Raw genomic sequence first — 20,123 nt, 5'->3', positions numbered from 1 at the left:
TGTGGTTATTTCGTGATGTGGGACTTGGGGGGGCTTGTGCAGGAAATGGACCAGCCCACGTTTTGTAATGCATGGGAAATTCCGCATATTCGGTGTCATTTTTGTTGCTATCATAAATTTTGGTTTTCATCAAACTTATTCCTAAGGCTCTCGCTTTAGATTTCATTTGCCTGCAGCTTTCCTATCAAGGGCCTGTCTTCCCTAATCTGGTACTTTGCGGTTTCATTTTATATGGGACCTCCGTAAATTGTAGTCTCCAAAATATGGAGGTCTGAGGGATAGTTGACTGAATAGTTATTAGGATTAACAATGCGAATTTGTAACTCGCAGTTTTCTTTTTATCCCACTTTTATTATTTTGTATTCATTCATTCATTCATTCATTGGATTTATGTGCCACCCTTCAAGGACTCAGGGTGGCTTACAACAACATATACCTAATTAGTATATTATTAGTATACCTAATAGTATACCTATTAGTATACCTAATAGTCTTTCATTCTGAATCAAAATAGATTTGGAAGCGACCTTGGAGGTCTTATAGTCAAGAAGAATATTCTAACCATCAGTGATAGTGAACTTTTTGTGTGTGTGTGTGCTAACACGCCCATTCCCTCTCCCCATGCATGTGCACCCCCCGTCCTGTGCATGTGCACAATTTCACACACACACACCATCACTGAAGTCTGGGACGGTGAAAAAATGGCCAAACAGGAAAACCGGAAGTTCAGAAAAATGGATTTCTCATTTGTCCATTGTGCTGTTTTTTGAACTCCAGAGCCTTCAGGGAAGCTTCCTTGAAGCCTTCAGAGAGCGAAACGATCTTCTCCAAGGCTGAAAATCAGCCAGCTAACACACACATACAGCTGGAACTGACGGCAACGTCTCATGTGACCTTCAACATGACTCTGCAGTTCTATACCATTTCAGACAAGTGTCTGTCCAGTCTCTTTTTAAAAAATCTCCAGTGATAGAACTATGACAACTTCTGAGGGCAAGCTCTTCCATTGGTTAGTTGTCCTCACTATTAGGAAGTTTCTCCTCAATTCCAGATTGCTTTTTTCCTTGATTAGTTTCCCTCCATTGTTTCTTGTCCTGTCCTCTGGTGCTTTGGAAACTAAGTTGACCCTTTCATCTTTGTGGGAGCCCCTCAAATACTGGAATACTGCTATCATCTCCCCCACACCTACAGTCCTTCTTTTCTCTAGATTAGCAAAACCCAAATCCTCCATTCCTTCTTCATATGTTTTAGTCTCCAAGCATTTAATCGTCTTAATTGCTCTTCTTTGCACTTTTCCCAAAGTCTCAACATCTTTTTTTTATAATGTGACCAAAACTGGATGCAGTATTCCAGGCATGCTCATACTAAATCTTTATAAAGTGGTACTAATGCTTTCCATGATTTTGATTCATGTTTATACAGCCAAGGATTGTATAAGCTTTTTTGGCTGCTACTGCATGCTACTGACTCATGTCCACTAAAATTCCAAGATCCCTCTTACATTTTTGTACTTATACCTTTGTTTTTTTCTGTCCAGGTGTAAACCTTGCGGTGATGCTATCTATCCCATGTTTTTGTAGCTTTCAGAACTCTGGGATGGAATCCATCAGGTCCCAGTTTTTTATATTCATCAAGGTCAGATAGGTGTTTTCTCACCATTTTCTTGCTTACGGTATTTTAATTTTTAACTCTACTCTGTCTTTTACAGTTGCGTTTTTGGTAGGTTGTGCTATACAGTGATCCCCCGAGTTTCGCGATCCCGATCATTGCGAAAGGCTATATTGCGATTTTTCCACCCGGAAGTAAAAACACCATCTGCGCATGCGCACCCCTTTTTTCTATGGCCACGCATGCGTAGATGGTGGAGTTTGCGTTCCCCCCGGCAGATCAGCTGCTGGGCGGCTTCCCTGGGTCTTCCCCCTCTTGCTGGCGGGAGGGCGAGCGGCGGGCATCAGCGAGGATCCGGGGTTTCCCCTTTGTATGGGCGGCCGGTAAGACCCCAGCGCCGCTTCCCAGCTGAGTCCCGAAGCCAAACGCGGAAGTTCGCCTTTGCCGTCTGGCTTCAGGACTCAGATGGGAAGCGGCGTGAGCGAACGGCGTGGGCGGGCGAAGGGCGAGCGGGCAGGCAGGCGGCGGGCGGACAAGTGGCGGGCGCGGCAGCAGCGAGGAGTTTGCGTGGGCGGCGGGGAAACCCCAATCTTCGGTTCCTCGCTGCTGCGGCGGAAGTAAAAACACCATCTGCGCATGCGCAGATGGTGTTTTTACTTCCGCACTGCTACTTCGCGAAAAAACGATCATCGCGAGGGGTCCTGGAACGGAACCCTTGCGATAATCGGGGGACCACTGTAGTTTCTTTTGCAAATAATGGTGCAAATAATGAGTTAAACAGCTCGGTTTTCTCTCTGCTGCCTTTTACTTCCATGCTATCTTCTCTCTTTAATGAGGAAAAATGAAGAACATCCTATTTTCCTTATTATAATTATTTTATTTATTTATTTATTGGACTTATATGCCGCCCCTCTCCGTGGACTTGGGGCGGCTTACAACATTTTAGTAAAAAATACAATAAATAAAACATTCTAGGCCAATTAATAGGATAATAACTTTAATAAAATTCTTAAAACTAAACATTTAAAATCAAAAAGTCACACACATAGTATCACACCAGATACATTCATTGGGCAGAGGTTGGGGTCTAATGACCCCAAACCTAGTGACATAAATGTGTTTTCCAATTCTTACGGAAGGTAAGGAGGGTAGGGGCAGTGCGAATCTCTGGGGGTAGTTGATTCCAGATGGCCAGGGCTCCCACTGAGAAGGTTCTTCCCCTAGGCCCCTCCAGCCAGCATTGTCCGGTTGATGGGACCCTGAGCAGACCAACTCTGTGGGACCTAACCGGATGCTGAGATTCATACAGCAGAAGGTGGTCTCAGATATAATCTGGTCCTTTGCCATGTAGGGTTTTATAGGTCATAACCAACACTTTGAATTGTGTCTGGAAACCAATTGGCAGCCAATGCAGTTATTAGTTAGAACTTTAAAAAGCAGTGGATTCCTAAATGATTACTTAGCCAAGGACAAATAAATAAAGTCCCTTCTCCTTAGTAACCTGAAAATTCAGTCTATGTGTGGGTCTATGAAGGTCATTTATTAGCCAGAGTCTGTCTATTAAGTCAAACTGTCCCTCTGCCTATAACTTCCTACATTCTGCAGATCGCCTGATTGGTGAGTTTTAGGAAGTGATGGGTATCAAAAGATCTACATAGTTTTGCTGAATGTCACTACATCAGAGTCTGCTGATGAAGTGATCACTAGACTAGTGTTTTTCAACCAGTGTGCTGCGAGACATGGCCAGGTGTGCCGCGAAGAAGGAAGCTCAGCTGAGGGCGCGAAGAGCAAAAAGTTACGAGACCAGAAGCTCACCTTCCTTCTTCACACCTTCCTTCTTCGTGCGGAGGGTGCCAGCAGCAGGAGCAGGAGGGCTCCAGCAGCAGCAGCACCGGGCAGTAGCCGCGGGCTGCATTTGCGAGTGGGAGCTCCAGGGCGGAGGCACCGGCAGTTGCAGTGCTCTGCCCGGCTGGAGCTTCCCTGGCGGCGGCAGCAGGTCAGCTTTGGGGCCCAGCGGCAGGGTGCCGGTAGCAGGAGCGGCCCTCACCTGTTTTTGGAAATGGTTCAATAGTGTGTATACACACACACGGGGGGTGGGGGAGGAGACAGGGATGGAAAAAGAGAGGAGAGTGTCTTAGAGTGTCATTTTGATTGGTGGTGTGCCCCAGGATTTTGTAAATGTAAAAAATGTGCTGCGTCTCAAAAAAGGTTGAAAATCACTGCACTAGACTACAAGAAGCATCACGTTTGATATTCTTACCTAGCCGATTCCCATCCTTCTGATTACTATACTTGGGGATTACCCAGTAAAGTAGGAGAGTTCAGCCCTTTCAAGACTTGAATTCTTGTGAGGTTGCCTAATTGTTCTAATGCCATTTACTGATCATAATGGGATCAACACTGATCATCGTTCCAAAAGAAAAATGTACATTTGGGGGGGGGGGGGGGTATAGCTTTTTTTATTTTTCTCCACCTTAAGATAAAACATACGTAAATAACAAAACACAATACCAAGATCCAATCATATACATATGCCAAATTTCCATATCATTAATGTGCTTTAAGGAGTATCTTTACTTTCAACCTTCCCTTCCATAACTCCATCTCTCTAACTATTAAAAGTAATACTAGACTTTAGAATCAAGAATAAAGAAAAGGAGAGAGCAAAAAAAGAAAAGAACAAAACCAAAACCTAAGTATCTAATATTCTATAAATCCCACATTAATCATTATTTACAAAGAAAGGGAGAGAGAAAAGAGAGAGGGGAAAAAAGAAAGATGGAGTAGAAAAATCCCCCTCACTCCAACGTTTAGCTAATTCCCTAATAAAAATAGTTAGAATAATATAAAACATAAACTATCTTAAATTTGTGTTGCGTTAGCAACTAGTGCTACCACCATTTCTTTCTTTTTTAATCTGGGTGTCTACCTGCTATTTTTTCAATCTTTTGAAAAATGTACATTTATTTGTGCAGTACACTCCACGAGGAGTTGGGTGACATACAAATCACAGTAATGAATGAATGAATGAATGAATGAATAAATAAATAAATAAATAAATAGAAACATAGAAGACTGTCGGCAGAAAAAGACCTCATGGTCCATCTAGTCTGCCCTTATACTATTTCCTGTATTTTATCTTACAATGGATATATGTTTATCCCAGGCATGTTTAAATTCAGTTACTGTGGATTCACCAACCACGTCTGCTGGAAGTTTGTTCCAAGGATCTACTACTCTTTCAGTAAAATAATTTTTTCTCATGTTGCTTTTGATTTCCCCCCCAACTAACTTCAGATTGTGTCCCCTTGTTCTTGTGTTCACTTTCCTATTAAAAACACTTCCCTCCTGGACCTTATTTAACCCTTTAACATATTTAAATGTTTCGATCATGTCCCCCCTTTTCCTTCTGTCCTCCAGACTATACAGATGGAGTTCATGATAAATAAATAATAAAAGATAAATAAATAAATAAATAAATAAATAAATACAATCTTTTTACATCAAGGTCATCTGTCCATTCGCTCAGATACCACCAGGGGGAGATATTCGCTACCCTTATACAGTACAGTATTTTGAAAACAGGTAAGTCACTACTGTACTACCTGTACATGAGATCCACCAAAGCGTTCTTTTATAAAGTTATTAAGATTGCAACTCAGTACATGCAACTTGGATACTATTCTTTGCAGACTTGTAATGACAAGACCGAGACCAAGGATCCAGTTTTCACTTCATTCTTTCTTGTTTTCTCTTTTGGTTACCGTAATTACCAGGGTAGAACTGAAATTTGCCCGTACAGTAATTAAAGAAAATGCACATTAAAATGTTTGTAAGATGCTTTAAAGAAAAACAATTGAGCATTTTTTCCACAAGGAGAAAAGTAAGGAAACAGTCGGTTTTCTAATTTGTATTCCGAAGGAATTACAGTAGTGATTTGACAAGCTTCAGTTTAGGGGTTGATCTGAAAATACAAAAAATAAAGGATCTGCTAAAAGTGATCCTTCATCATTCCTCGTCCTTTTTTTTTTAAAATATATTTTTTATTGATTTTTATAGGTTTACAAAAAACAAACATATAACAGTGCACAGTGCTTGTGCCCATCACCAAACAACACACACACCCCGTCACCCCCACCACCCCTACAGTAGGATTCAAAGAGGTTTCACTTGTTTATCTATCTATTAATCCTTGGCTCTATCTTGAGCAAATTTTACTAAAAGAGTGATTGTAGTTTATTTTTCGTATTTACATCACAGATTTTACTTAACATATAATCTTTTACCTTGTTCCATCGCACCATCAGCTTCTCTAATTTATTCTCATCAAAATTATTTAATCTTATTTCCATAATTTCAAAATATATGTGATCTACCATATACCAATACCAATTTTGTACTGTCCATTTTGTAGAATCTTTCCATCCTAGAACTATCACCGCTTGAGCACTTTCCAATGCTGCAGTTTTAATTTCCTTAAATTCCTCGTCCTGAGCCCCAACTGTTATTTACTCAGAAGCATTTGCACACCTTCTGGAAAGAAGAAAACTTTTTTTTAAAAAAAATTGCATTACAAAACTACACCTTCCAGCATTCTTTGCAACGCTTTAGGTTGTAGCATCCCACGGTGGGCGGGGAGCTTTCGCTTTTCTTTATAAACATGGGAGGCGTCTCTAGTTGCGTGCGTCTTTCGATTTGAGCAGCCCTGCAGGTCTTGTGTGGGAATTTCGCTTCTGCTAGCCACCGGCAAAAGGCGTGAGTAGGAAGTTCAGGAAAGTTTGCTCCCGGCAACTAATTAATCGTTTCGTTAGCAAGTACCAGGGAGAAAAGTGTTTTTAAAAGACGGGGTGGAAGGGATGCTATCATAATGGTCACATTTTAGCTGTGCATTTTGCTTCTCTGCTTCGCAGCTAAGTTAACTGGGGATAACTGTTCGTCTAGTTCCGTAAGGCATAAGTCCTCCAACTTGATGCCCTTCGGATGGATTTCATTTCGACGCTTCGGGTCATACATTGAGTGGATATATTGTATATTTATTGTGTTTTTTCCACATTTCTACCGCAACTGATTCAATGATTACTGGATCTCAGAAATCAAAGGGCATTAGCTGTTACTTGGTGCTTTAATGTATTACGGTAGGAATTGATGGAGGGACGGACGGACGGAGGGGATAATGCATGAAAACTGCTCCGCTTTTTTTCTCTCCAGGAATTCTGCACCCGTGTAAGCACAATCCTTAACGGCAGCTCCGGAAAAATGAACTATATTTATTTGCAAAATTCAAATAAGCCATAGAGAAGATGCATATTAGAAGTCTTGTAATGCATATTAGTATTATGCTACGACTTTTTCACTTGATTGATTATATTTTAATTAGGTTAGGTTTCCCATATTACCAAGGACTGGGGAACATCAAGACAAAAGTGGTATAGTGTTATACAAAGCATTAAACAAAGGTTTATATAAGGTCACATAGACACTCAAAATATTACACCGGCTAAAACCCAAATTCAGAACAATCTACATATATGATATATATGACGGTCTTGGTATATTCGGGTTTCTTCCCGTGTAGGATTTGGAAATTTCTCGCGACGTTTCGACGAGGTCCCACTCGTCATCTTCAGGCTGGTGTTTCTGTCCTTGTTCTCAGGCGAACACTTGTTGGGTAACAAGGTAGGTGAGTCTTAATTGTTTGAATGTATAAAAGATGGCATTCTCATAGGGATGGGGTTTGAAATAGTACCCTACTAAATTCAGCATACAGTTTCATAACTGTATAGGTTTATTTTTGCTTCTCCTTAATCGTGGCCTAAACATTAGAAAATATAAGGAGACTCTCAAATTGGATTTGGGGGTTCCTATTTTTGTAGGTCATTTCAATTAATGCTATATAATGCTATAATAACAGAGTTGGAAGGGACCTTGGAGGTCTTCTAGTCCAACCCCCTGCTTAGGCAGGAAACCCTACACCACTTCAGACAAATGGTTATCTACCGTCTTCTTAAAAACATCCAGCCTTGAAACACCCACAATTTCTGAAGGCCAGCTGTTCTGTGGATTACCTGTAATTGTTCTGTCAGGAAATTACCCCTTAGTTCTAAATTGCTTCTCTCCTTAATTACTTTCCACCCATTACTTTCTGTTCTACCCTCATAGGTTCAAGGACACCATCACTAGACATCTGTTTTGGCCTATACAGATCTTAATATTGTTAATTCATTAACCCAAATACCACATTGTATTTCTAAATGAAATGGCAGGGATAGACTGGCAAGCTAAAATAGTATTGTCAAATATTAGACAATTCCATGCTATCCTGCCAATCTGGGTTAAGTGGGTGGGATCTCCCTAATTTTTTAAAAAATAGAATTTATTAATTTCCAGTCTCTTGCAAAAAAAATAATACAATAAATACAATAAGTGATTATGCATTGTTACATGATTGCATCTTCTTTTTTAGTTACCTCACATTTTATATACTTGGACATATTGTACTGATATTACATTATTGCAATAGCTAAAATACTTATACAGTGGTACCTCAGCCTTGGTTAGCGTACTTTTTGGATAACAACCAAAAATTTCGGCAAAAATTTGCTTCAGATACCGAACATAATTTTTTGGTTATTGTTCGAAATGTTATACCCATTGTCCCTCACTCCCGCCCCCCTCTCCTTACCTCTTTACCCCTTACCCCCCCTCAATTGTCCCTCACTCCCGCCCCCCCCTCTCCTTACCTCTTTACCCCTTCCCCCCCTCAATTGTCCCTCACTCCCACCCCTCCTTACCTCTTTACCCCTTACCCCCCCTCAATTGTCCCTCACTCCCCCCCTCTCCTTACCTCTTTACCCCTTACCCCCCTCAATTGTCCCTCACTCCCGACCCCCCTCACTCCCCCCCTCTCCTTACCTCTTTACCCCTTACCCCCCCCCCTCAATTGTCCCTCACTCCCCCCCTCTCCTTACCTCTTTACCTCTTGTCTCTCAGCCTTCATCCCCTCACCAGGCAGGCACTGAATCTGCTGGTCCCGGCAGCAGCTTCTGTTTGAGGACACCGGCGGCAGTTGTGGTGGCGGCTTCTTTTTGGGACAACGGCGGCAGGAGCCTGGCATGAACATAATGGGGATTGGATACTGTAGCCTAGAGAATAATAATGTCCCCGGCGCTGCTGTTCCTTGAAAGGAAGCTGCCGGAGCCAATGCCACTGCCACTGCCCACCAGCTGGTGGACCACGGCGGTGGCGTTAACTCCGGCAGCTTCCTTTCGAGGAACAGCAGCGCCGGGCACATTACGTCCATGCCCAGGCCCTCAGACCCCACCCCTGCCGCTGTCCCCTAAAAGAAGTCGCCGCCGCAGCCAGTGTCCTCAAAGAGAAGCCGCTGGCGGGAACAGTAAACTCAGCGCCTGCCTCATCATAGCCGAAGCAACGCTTTGCTGCTCCCCTGGCTATGGGACGAAGGCAGAGAGGCAAGAGGTAAAGAGGTAAGGAGAGGGGGGGAGTGAGGGATAATGGGTGTGAGGGGGAGAGAAAAAAATCCTCAATTTTACCAATAGGAAATAAAGGCTGGGAACCAATTAAACCCATTTCCATTATTTCCTATGGGGAAAATGGTTTCAGATAATGACCATTTCAGTTAACAACCAACCTTCCAGAACGGATTGTAGTTGTTAACCGAGGTACCGCTGTACTTTTCTTTCTTTTCTTTTTTTAAAATATAATTTATTACTTTTGTAAAAGGGGGAGGGGGAGAAGGGAGTACAAAATCGAAAAAAAAGGGTGGGAGGTGGAGGAAGAGTACAAGTGTAATAAGTTTCAGGTGAATTAACAAAGGTTTACAGAGGTCGGTTATATTCCTTAGTATATATATTGTTACAATATTTCTATTCATATTTCGATCTTAGTTTATATTCCATTGACCATATTTATTATCTTTACCATATATAACTTAACAAATCTAAAGAGCAGGTGGGAGAGGGAAAGAGATTGTCTGCTTCAATAGCAGACCTTGAAGTTAGTGACTTGTCGTTCTTATTAGGCGGTGAGAAGTAGTAAGTGAGAGTAGTGAAGTATTTAGGAGTTGAGATTAGGGTTGAGTTAGTAGGGTTGAATTTAGACATCTTTTGGGTTACTTGGTACCATTTCTCCCAGGCCTTGTACTTTTCTATATACATATTTACCTGTTATGCTTCTATTTTAGTTATTCTATTTAGTTATTCTATTTTAGAGTAGTAGATCCTTGGAACAAACTCCCAGCAGACGTGGTTGGTAAATCCACAGTAAGTGAATTTAAACATGCCTGGGATAAACATATACCCATCCTAAGATAAAATACAGGAAATAGTATAAGGGCAGACTAGATGGACCAGGAGGTCTTTTTCTGCCGTCAATCTTATATGTTTCTTTGGTTTTTTTTATGCTTGATCCAATGGTACCATCTATTCCATATTTCAAAATACTCTGGGTCTCTCTGGCCTCGCAAGTCAATTGTTAATCTGTCCATCTCAGTGCATTAATAATTTTTGCTAATTATTGTGCTTTCTGGGAAGGTTCCTGAATCTTTCCAAAATTGGGCAAAAGTGATCCTAGCCATTGTAGTGATATGAAGTATGAGATATTTAATGCTCTTAGTATAGTTTTTCTTGAATATTCCTAAGAGGAGAAGTTCTGATGTGAATTTTATTTGTAGGTGGGTAATTTCCTGTATCAATTTGTGTATCCTACTCCAAAATCTTTTTGTTTTTAAACTTCTGTTTCCCTTCCCACTGCCAAATTTTGTATTTCTCCCCTCTGAATATTGATATCTCTAGCCCTTCAGTTTTAAAATTTCAAATTTAAACCCATTTAAAAAAAACCAAGGGTAGAAATAACAATTTTAAATGTCTGTAGCTACAGCTGCTGGGGATCACATGTCACAGCATAGGTCATGCAGATGTAACCTCTTGTGTGTAGATGCAGAAATTTAGATTCCTTGAAATTAATATTGAATTTCCTTTGCATCCCTATTCAGGGACATGCAGCTCAGTTTCTACCTGTCACAGAGCTGTTAAGGCAGGTTCAGAATTGTTTCTGCTGTTTCGTAAGTAGCACTAACTTGATGGTCTCATGACACAATTAGTAATTCCTTTGTTTCAATTGTTATAGAAATTGTAGTTTTTGCAGGCATGTGAAAAGTGAAAGTTGAATACAGTACTGGCTTTAGTTTTTTATTTTTTAAATATTCATATGCTTTTTCACTGAGCGGTTGGCTCTTATCTGGTTATTGTTATTTTGCTAAGCCCTAGCTGTATGTCACTTCAGCCTACACAAGGTCAAGAATCTGTAGTTTCATTTCATTTCATTTTATTGGATTTGTATGCCGCCCCTCTCCGTAGACTCGGGGCGACTAACAACAGTAATAAAAACAACGTGCGACAATCCAATACTAAAAACTAAAAACCCTTATTTTAAAACCAATCATACAAACAAACGTACCATACATAAATTGTGGAAGCCGAGGGGGAAAGAATATCTTAATTCCCCCATGCCTGACGACACAGGTGGGTTTTAAGAAGCTTGCGAAAGGCAAGAAGGGTGGGAGCTATTCTAATCTCTGGGGGGAGTTGGTTCCAGAGGGCCGGGGCCGCCACAGAAAAGGCCCTTCCCCTGGGTCCCGCCAAATGACATTGTTTAGTTGACGGGACCCGGAGCAGGCCAACTCTGTGGGACCTAATTGGTCACTGGGATTCGTGTGGCAGAAGGCGGTCCTGGAGATAACCTGGTCCGGTTACTTTGCAAGTCATTGGCCTGATATCTTTCTTGCCTCTGCCAACATGGAATGTAACTCAGAATGAATACAAGTGTTCTTGGCTGCAAAATAGTTTGCAACCATGTCTGAATAGCCTGAAGAAAGGTTGTTGTGCCCCTTTTCTCAATGCGATATGGGGCCAAAGGCAAGCATGCTCTGCGTTTAGTGTTAAAGATAAGGCTTCCTGAATGTCCATGCTTGGAGTATAGATAGTTCTTTTGCAAAGTTCTTACCATTAATTTGGCTCTCATTCTGCAAACGGAACCTGAAGACGGGGGAGGGAGAAGGGGTTTGACACTGAAGGTGGGGGCGTAATTGCAGAACAGATGGAAGAGATTTACAAACACCAAGCACAATTAAGAATTTGGAGGTCATGGAAAGCAGTAAAAATGACTTATCAGATTTCTTCATTACCCCATTAGATGACTCATATAACTGACCCTGACAGTAACAGGCAACAATATTACTCATCATCATATGTTATCTTTCTCGTTTCAAACAGAAATGCAAATGTATCATTAAACAAATTTTCAATACTAGATTGAAATGATGTAGTTTTAGATTTATAGATTTAGATTTATTGGATTTATATGCCGCCCCTCTCCGCAAACTCCATGTTAATCCCTGATCTGTTTTCTGACACCTTTTGGAAAATCAGATTTCCAGTGATGTTGCCTCCTGAATTCTGAACTTCCTGTTTTTTAAAAAAAAACATGCACTGTCAAAAACAAATGTGGAGCAAGATTGGAAATCTCAACTAAATCTCAAAATTGAGGATTTGTATAATGCAAAGCAAGGCTGCACTTCTCTTTAAAATGGACTTCTCTGAAAGATTTGTAGAATAATTTTGTTTGAAGTGACCATAGAGGTTAGGGGTGGCATACAAATCTAATAAATAATAATAATAATAATAATAATAATTATTATTATTATTATTTAATCCAATCCTGCATTTAGTCCTGGATCCACTTCTCAAACTCAGCAACTTTAAGACAGGTAGACTTCAATTCCCAGAATTCCCCAGTGCATATTATCCATAATATAGCAAATCTATACAGTTGCTGTGAATCTGTGCAAATAATTACCTACAAGATTGGCATATGACTAATATTGTCATATCTGATTTCACTTATGGCTTAGTAGATGGGTTATTTGTTTTCCATCCTTGTATTTAGTCTAGGATCTCTAACTATTTTTGCTTATTCCTCATGTGAATAAATACTTCATAATTGTATTTCATAGTTGCTTTTTTCACAGTTTGCTACAACTTCTGCTAAATCATGTGTTATACTCAGAGACCGCAAAACGGAGTTTGAGAATTAGTTTTGATATGTTGTCTGAAACAAGCTTGAGTTTTAGTGACTGAAAAAGACTTAAATATTGGCTTTGCTAATGATAGCTCTAAACCTAAACCACTACAAGCAGCGTTGAATTTAATAATAATAATAATAATAATAATAATAATAATAATAATAATAATAATAATAATTTATTAGATTTGTATGCTGCCCCTCTCCGCAGACTCTATTTACTTTCCCTACCAGTTCGTAAATGCGTGTTTTGCACGTCTGAACTTGCTTTATCCATGCGCGCCACCATCTCACATGTTTTCTTACCCTCTGCGCATGTGCAGAAAATGTCATCCAGGCAGATGGGCAGAGCCACTCGCTGCCCCTTCTACCAGTTCTCCAAACCACTGGCGGCCGACGCTACCGTTATGCCCAAACTGGTAGCATTTCATCCCTTACTACAAGCATCCCTTCCAGCCTAGCAACTGCTAGAAGAGATATTTGTAGTAGTTGTTTATAACAGAATTGCAACTTAGTTAATTCCCCTCTGCAATTTTGATACATCTTTTAATGAGTATTAAAAGTACAGGAGCTATGAGGAGCAACAGCATCCCTAGGGGCTGTGATGGCGATCCTATGGCACAGATAACACAAGTGCAGTGGTGGGATATGAGCCGGAACGCTAAATTGCACTCCCTGCCACGGCTTATAAGTTCTTCCGGGACCAGCGCAATTTTGCTGCTGCACTTGTGGAGGTAGCAAAACTGCGCCCATGTTTTGGCGAGCTTTTACTTGCGTCTCTGTGCGCAATTTTGCTGCCTCCACAGGTGCAGTTTTGCTACCTCCACAGGTGCAGCAGCAAAATTGCGCTGGTCCCACAAGAACTTACAAGCCGCGGCGGTGAGCGCAATTTAGCATTCCGGCACATAGCCCACCACTGCACTTGTGGTATCTATGCCATAGGTTCACCAAAATCGCACTGGTCCTGCAAGAACTTACGAACCGTGGCAGCTAGCGCAATTTAGTGTTCCGGCTCGTAGCCCACCGCTGCACAAGTGGCATCTGGAGCTATATCAGTGGGCATGAGAGCTCAGTTCCGGTATGCATGTGTACACCAGCCAGCTGATTTTCAGACCTCCCAGGCCCACTGGGTCCAGCCCACAGGCTGCTTTTGGAGAGGCTGGGGAAGGCCCGTTTTTTGCTCTCTCCAGGCTTCAGAGCTTTTCTAGGAGCCTGGGAGGGGAAAAATGGTCCCCCCCCACCAGAGGACCTCCAGAGGCCAGAAATGGCCTGTTTCCCAACTTCAAATGGGTCATTTCTGGCCTCCGGAGGTCTTTGGGGGGGGGCTGTTTTCACCCTCCCCAGGCTCCTAGAAAGGCTCCGGAGCCTGGAGAGAGCAAAAAATGGGCCATCCGGTCCAAATGGAAGTTGGTAAATGGAACATTTCCAGCCTCCAGAGGACCTCGGGGGTGGGGAAGGCCATTTTTGCCCTCCTCAGGCTCATAGAAAAACTATGGAGCTTGCGGAGAGCAACCCACCCCCCCTGGGCCTTTCTGTCTAACCAAAAGTCAGCAAATGACGTTTCCACCCTCTGTAGGGCCTCCAGGGCATGAGGGGTAGGGAACGCCCTTTTCGCCATCCCCAGGCTTTTAGAAACACTCTTGAAGCCTGGAGAGAACAAAAAACAGGTGTGCCATCATGTGCCAGGAGTGGGAGGCTCACAAGTGGTATCAGCTATATTCCTTTTATCATATTAACTATGGAATTCAGTGTCCAGCTAATGTTGGTGAACCAAAGTACACTTCCCTGCATCCTTTCCTATTCATGCGCACTATAGCAGCTGAAAATTATGATCAAATCTTTTTGTAGATGAGGTCTCCAGAACTGACCACAGTATTCCAAATGTGGTCTCACCAGCGCTCTATATAAGGGGATCACAATCTCCCTCTTCCTGCTTGTTATACCTCTAGCTATGCAGCCAAGCATCCTACTTGCTTTTCCTACTGCCCGACCACACTGCTCACCCATTTTGAGACAGTCAGAAATCACTACCCCTAAATCCTTCTCTTCTGAAGTTTTTGCTAACACAGAACTGCCAATGCAGTTCTTTTCTCCAAGTGCATTATTTTACATTTGGAAACATTAAACTGCAGTTTCCATTGTTTTGACCATTTATCTAGTAAAGCTAAATCATTTACCATATTACAGACCCTTCCAGGAATATCAACTCTATTGCACACTTTAGAGTCATCGGCAAATAGGCAAACCTTCCCTACCAAACCTCCCCCTATGTCACTCACAAACATATTAAAAAGAATAGGACCCAGAACAGACCCTTGTGGCACACCGCATGTAACCTGTCTCTGCTCAGAATACTCGCCATTAACAATAACTCTCTGATGTCTACGCTTCTATTGTACTGTAATTTTCAAAATGTCTTCCTGATTATCATTGGGGTCTCTTTAAGGCCTGCTTTGTGGAGTTGTGTCTCCCGGGAGCTCCTTTTCCCTGCCAAATGCCTTGCAGAGGCTACTTCAATCATCTTCAGCCTGAATTGTAGACCAACACACATACAAACACACACACACACACACACAAAGAGCCCTGGGTGTGGGAAAGCTACCTTATTTCAGTGAATAAGCAAAACTAAGGATTTGCCAAACATTACAGAGACAAAAGAGGTAAGCCTGTGTTTCCAGTCAATCAGAGGCCCCAATGCAGGAAGTTTAGATGACTTTTTTAAAAAAAGTTACCGCTAAGACCAAGGAACATTTTTTGGCCTACGCTTGATTTTAAGTCCCGGTGGCTTTAGTTTCATTTGCAGATCACATTACTGAACCTGACAGCAACTCAGGCTTCTTATATAAAAGATGATTTCTCTTAAAGTAAAACATAAATTAATTATCTAGCAGTGTTGGAGAAGGAGAGAATATTTGAGAAAAACAGGTTGCTTACTATTTGCTAAAATTAGTAGCAGTAACAATATTAAAATAATGTGGGCTTCCATTACCAAGGGCTGTATCTGTTGAGAAGAGGCAATTCATAAAGAAGTGCTGTTTCCAACTCTTACACAGCGCTTCCCAAATGAGTTGCTTCTATTGCCTGTTGAATAAGTACAGAAAATCCTCTTATTGGACAAATGACAAACCTCTACCACCACCACCGTTTATGAGTACAGTGTTCCCTCGCTTTTCGCGGGGGATGCGTTCCGAGACTGCCCGCGAAAGTCGAATTTCCGCGAAGTAGAGATGCGGAAGTAAATACACCATTTTTGGCTATGAACAGTATCCCAAGCCTTCCCTTCACACTTTAAACCCCTAAATTGCAATTTTCCATTCCCTTAGCAACCATTCAAATTATTACTCACCATGTTTATTTATTAAAGTTTATTTAAAAAAATATTTATTAAAGGCAGACAAAAGTTTGGCGATGACATATGATGTCATTGGGTGGGAAAAACTGTGGTATAGGGAAAAAACCCGCAAAGTATTTTTTAATTAATATTTTTGAAAAACCGTGGTATAGACTTTCCGCGAAGTTCGAACCCGCGAAAATCGAGGGAACACTGTATTTGTGCTTTTTCTCCCCTCTCCTGCCACCAGAGTCGGTCTCACCTATTATAGAAACTGAATGAAAAAAACACAGTGCAGTTCTGTGCACTAAATAACATCAAGATCGAAATCCATGGAAACTTGTCTCATATAAATTCTTATTTATTAATAAAAGGAATAGTGAATAAGCAATAGAATACATCAGAGTTAAGTACTTTGATCTGACTGTTACTTTGCTATTAATAACAATTACTAGCATATTTTTGAAGCTGTGTTAGAATTTCCTTATTCTTACCAAGTTTATTCTGAGCTGGAATATTTTTTTAAAAAAGCAGTCAGTTGTATGAAATTAAGTTAGGTCAAAAATAATGAAACAAGCTGTTTGTTGGGCAGTGGCAAGAATTCATCCATCCAGGTTATAGACATTAAAATTTGTCCCTTTATCAATCCCTCTATACATGCCATCAGTTCCCTCCTCAAATAAGGACTTTCTTATGTCTAACTTTTGTGAAAACACATTTATCTAAACAGCTTATCTCACTTTCCTGGGCAAGTTGTCTCCAATGCCTCTGAGGAGTGAAGAGCAAGAAAGTCAACAAATCTTAAAACAAAATATGATTTCTCAGTCTAAGTAAAAGTGCAAATGCTCAATTAAAATGTTCTAATACTATACATATTCTATAAAATATTCTAATTACTGTTTAAGAATGTATTCTCTATACAGGGCCACTTCTATGCTAATGACTATTAGATCTATATTCTAAATTTCAGATACAAAAGAGAGAGGACTTCCTACAATTCAGAAACCTAGTTGAATTGATTGGGAACTTTTCTTCCTTCTTTTTCAGTTTGGCGACATAGATTCCTCCAAATATATTCCTTGTACACTGCTCAAAAAAATAAAAGGAACACTTAAAAAACAGAATAAAAATTCAAGTAAATCAAACTTCTGTGAAACCAAACTGCCCACTTAGGAAGCAACACTGATTGACAATCAATTTCACATGCTATTTTGCAAATGGAATAGTTGTGCAAATGAAATATTCAACGAGAAAATTTCATTCATTCAGATCTGGGATGTGTTATTTGAGTGTTCCCTTTATTTTTTGAGCAGTATATATTTACCATATTTTACATTTCTCCTATAAATAATATCAATCAGTTACTTGTTGCTTGGGAAATTAGAATTTATTTCTAGCAAGCTTCTTGGACCTAATTTGATATCCGTGTTTCTTAGAGCTGTTGAGATATCTTGGTAGTCCCAGCCAAACTTATCCTTATCTTCACACCACCACCATCCCACTTGCTACATCCCAGTTCCATCCAACCAACCCTGTGTATGTCTCTTTTCATTGTCAGAGGATTTTATGGCAATCTTAAGGAGTACCTACTGGGTTGCATTATGCTATGCTTTGAATTAGATTGTTTGAGTCCCAAAATATCTCTTCACACCTGTCTGCAGTTCATTAAACAGTAACATCTTTTTCTAGCATCACTCAGCTTCTTCAGAGGTTTCCACCATTAGGCAATGCTGCTTGTGTTTCTGCAGTTTCCAAAGTTCCTGTTCCCATTTAGATCCAAACCATTGAAAGCCCTATTAATAAACGCATTGTTGTATCACCTTATTGCTGTGATGGTGAACCTATGGCACGTGTGCCACAGGTGGCACGCGGAGCTGTATCTGTATCTACACATCTATCCACTTCCCTGTCTTAAAAAAAAGCAAATAGGAAGATGGTATGCAGCAAAAATCGTAGCATTATTTGATTAAGGAAATATTTGAAGGCTCCACAAAAGACCAATGAATGAGGCATTTGCAAAGCAGGGGTTTATAGGCATTTTTTATCTGTCAGTGGGGTCTTTCATGAGGATGATGTCTACAGGGATTTATTTGTTTTATGGGTTTATATACACTCAAAATTTCCAAAAGTGCCCCCAATCCAAAAGGTTTATCTACCACAACCAATGATTTAATGGCCAAAAGAGACTAGAGATACTTTCCCTTACCCCAATTGCAACCCCATCTAAATAATTGTTGCATAAATATAATAGAATTGCATAGAAAGTTGTAGCTTTGATTAGCTGCTGGCTACCAATATTCCTGTCCTTAAGTGTCTTCTTTCTCAGGCTATTTTGGGATGGTGGGGGGGAATACTGTCTTTATTCCCTAAGTGCTTTTAAAATTATAAGGACATTTGCAAATCTTGTGTTGTATGCTGCAAAGGTTTCCTGATTTGCCTGGATAGTGCTGTTTTGCTGGTATCAGCACAACTCTGAAGGAAACAGGAGTTTTTTGACAGGAGTACCCCTACCTAAACCATTTGGGGGGAGGAAGAAATGTAGTCTGTGCATCAAACAATGGTACATCACATGGTAAATGAGAAACTCTGTTCTTGCCCCTCTATTTTTCAGTGTTCTCTCCAAGGAATACCAGTGCTAATACCAGTATTGTTTTTGTTTCAATTGCTGGCCCAATCCAACACTGGATTCAAATTACCCAGTACTGTAGGCCAGTGTTTCCCAACCTTGGCCACTTGAAGATATTTGGACTTCAACTCCCAGAATTCCCCAGCCAGCATTGGCTGGGGAATTCTGGGAGTTGAAGTCCAAATATCTTCAAGTGGCCAAGGTTGGGAAACACTGCTGTAGGCCAATGAATTCATGCCGAATAAGGTGTAATGCAAACTCTTTATTTCTGTTACAAAAGTAAAGGTAAAGGGAACTTAGGTCCCAAATTCAAATCAAGCATACTTGTTAAAATTCAGCAAGGTCTTTTTTATGCAAAAAAAAAAAATCACATGCACAGAAAATCATGTGTGCATTTTAACCTGCTAATGATAATCTTCCTTTTATCTCTAGACCTTTGCCAGCTAAATGCCATGTTACTTTCCTTTGTTCCAATAACAGGCCCATTTGCAGAATTCCTTTGCAAAGATACAAAGCCACATTCTGTCAGCTAGTCTACATATGTGATTAACCTATGAAGGGTTAGTTGTAATCCACTGTGGCTCCTATTAGCACGTGCTAAAGAAAACAACAGTTAACCATGTTCATCAAAGGCAAAGACAGATCAATAGAAATGGAGCAGCCAATTCACGATGTACAAAACCTCCTGATGATTTGTTTGCAAATCAATAGACTAAGTAGTTCACTTGGTAGCAGTAGAATATGGAATATAGAATATACAACATAGGACATAGAACATAGAACATAGAATATAGAACATAGAATATCAACTTTGGAGATCTTCTACTCTAGTGATGGCAAACCTTTTTTGGTTTGTGTACCAAAAGGGGGGGGAATTGGGGCATAGTTCCCTCTAAGCTGAGCAGTGAGCAATCACTCACTTAAAAATCATCATCAACTCAGAGTTTTCCAAACCTGCCCAGAAGCCGAGAGGGAAAGAGTGAGAGGGAAGGAGAAAGAGAGGAAGAGAGAGAAACAGATAGAAAAAAGAGAGGAAGGAAAAGAGAAAGAAAAAGAATGGGACTAAGGAAGAGAGAAAGAAAATCAAAATCTAGTTTGAAACTAGCTCAACTATTTAAGTGGCATTTTGATATTGATAGAGTTGCCCTATTATGAGCTCACTGTTATAGACACACAGTACAGTATTTTATTTTGAAATTCTCTGAGGCAAAACAGGGTGGGTTTTTTATTTGCTTGCTTGTTTGTTTGTTTGTTTATTTATTTAATATTTCTGTGCCGCCCAGTCCCGAAGGGACTGCCACTCAGACACTATACTTTTCCGCCCACCCCCCCAAAAAAATTAGAGGGAACACTGGATTGGGGGGTTGTCGCATACACTCATAATTCGATGTGCCTCTCCGCACACGCATGTGTCACAACACCCCTCGCTCCAAGCATGTGATGGCAGTCACACCTGTTTTT

At 40.7% G+C, this 20,123-nt stretch overlaps 1 protein-coding gene across 18 annotated transcripts in view; it reads left to right on the top strand.

The window, feature by feature from the left end:
- The first annotated feature begins 6,252 nt into the window (after nucleotides 1-6,252).
- CALCOCO2 (calcium binding and coiled-coil domain 2) overlaps nucleotides 6,253-20,123 on the top strand; it is a 49,891-nt gene continuing 36,020 nt past the window's right edge. For 3 of the 18 annotated variants that reach the window (XM_070726499.1, XM_070726495.1, XM_070726505.1), the window contains exons 1-3: nucleotides 6,282-6,363; nucleotides 7,184-7,284; nucleotides 10,619-10,687. The gene's annotated coding sequence lies outside the window, so the exon portion shown is untranslated. Of the gene's footprint in view, nucleotides 6,368-7,183; nucleotides 7,289-10,574; nucleotides 10,688-20,123 lie in introns of those variants that run through there. The other 15 variants (XM_070726500.1, XM_070726491.1, XM_070726496.1 and 12 more) reach the window with 10 other exon arrangements.

This window comes from Erythrolamprus reginae, chromosome Z, assembly GCF_031021105.1.
Source record: "Erythrolamprus reginae isolate rEryReg1 chromosome Z, rEryReg1.hap1, whole genome shotgun sequence".
Lineage (NCBI taxonomy): Eukaryota > Metazoa > Chordata > Lepidosauria > Squamata > Dipsadidae > Erythrolamprus > Erythrolamprus reginae.
This window is presented reverse-complemented; position numbering and strand designations above follow the sequence as displayed.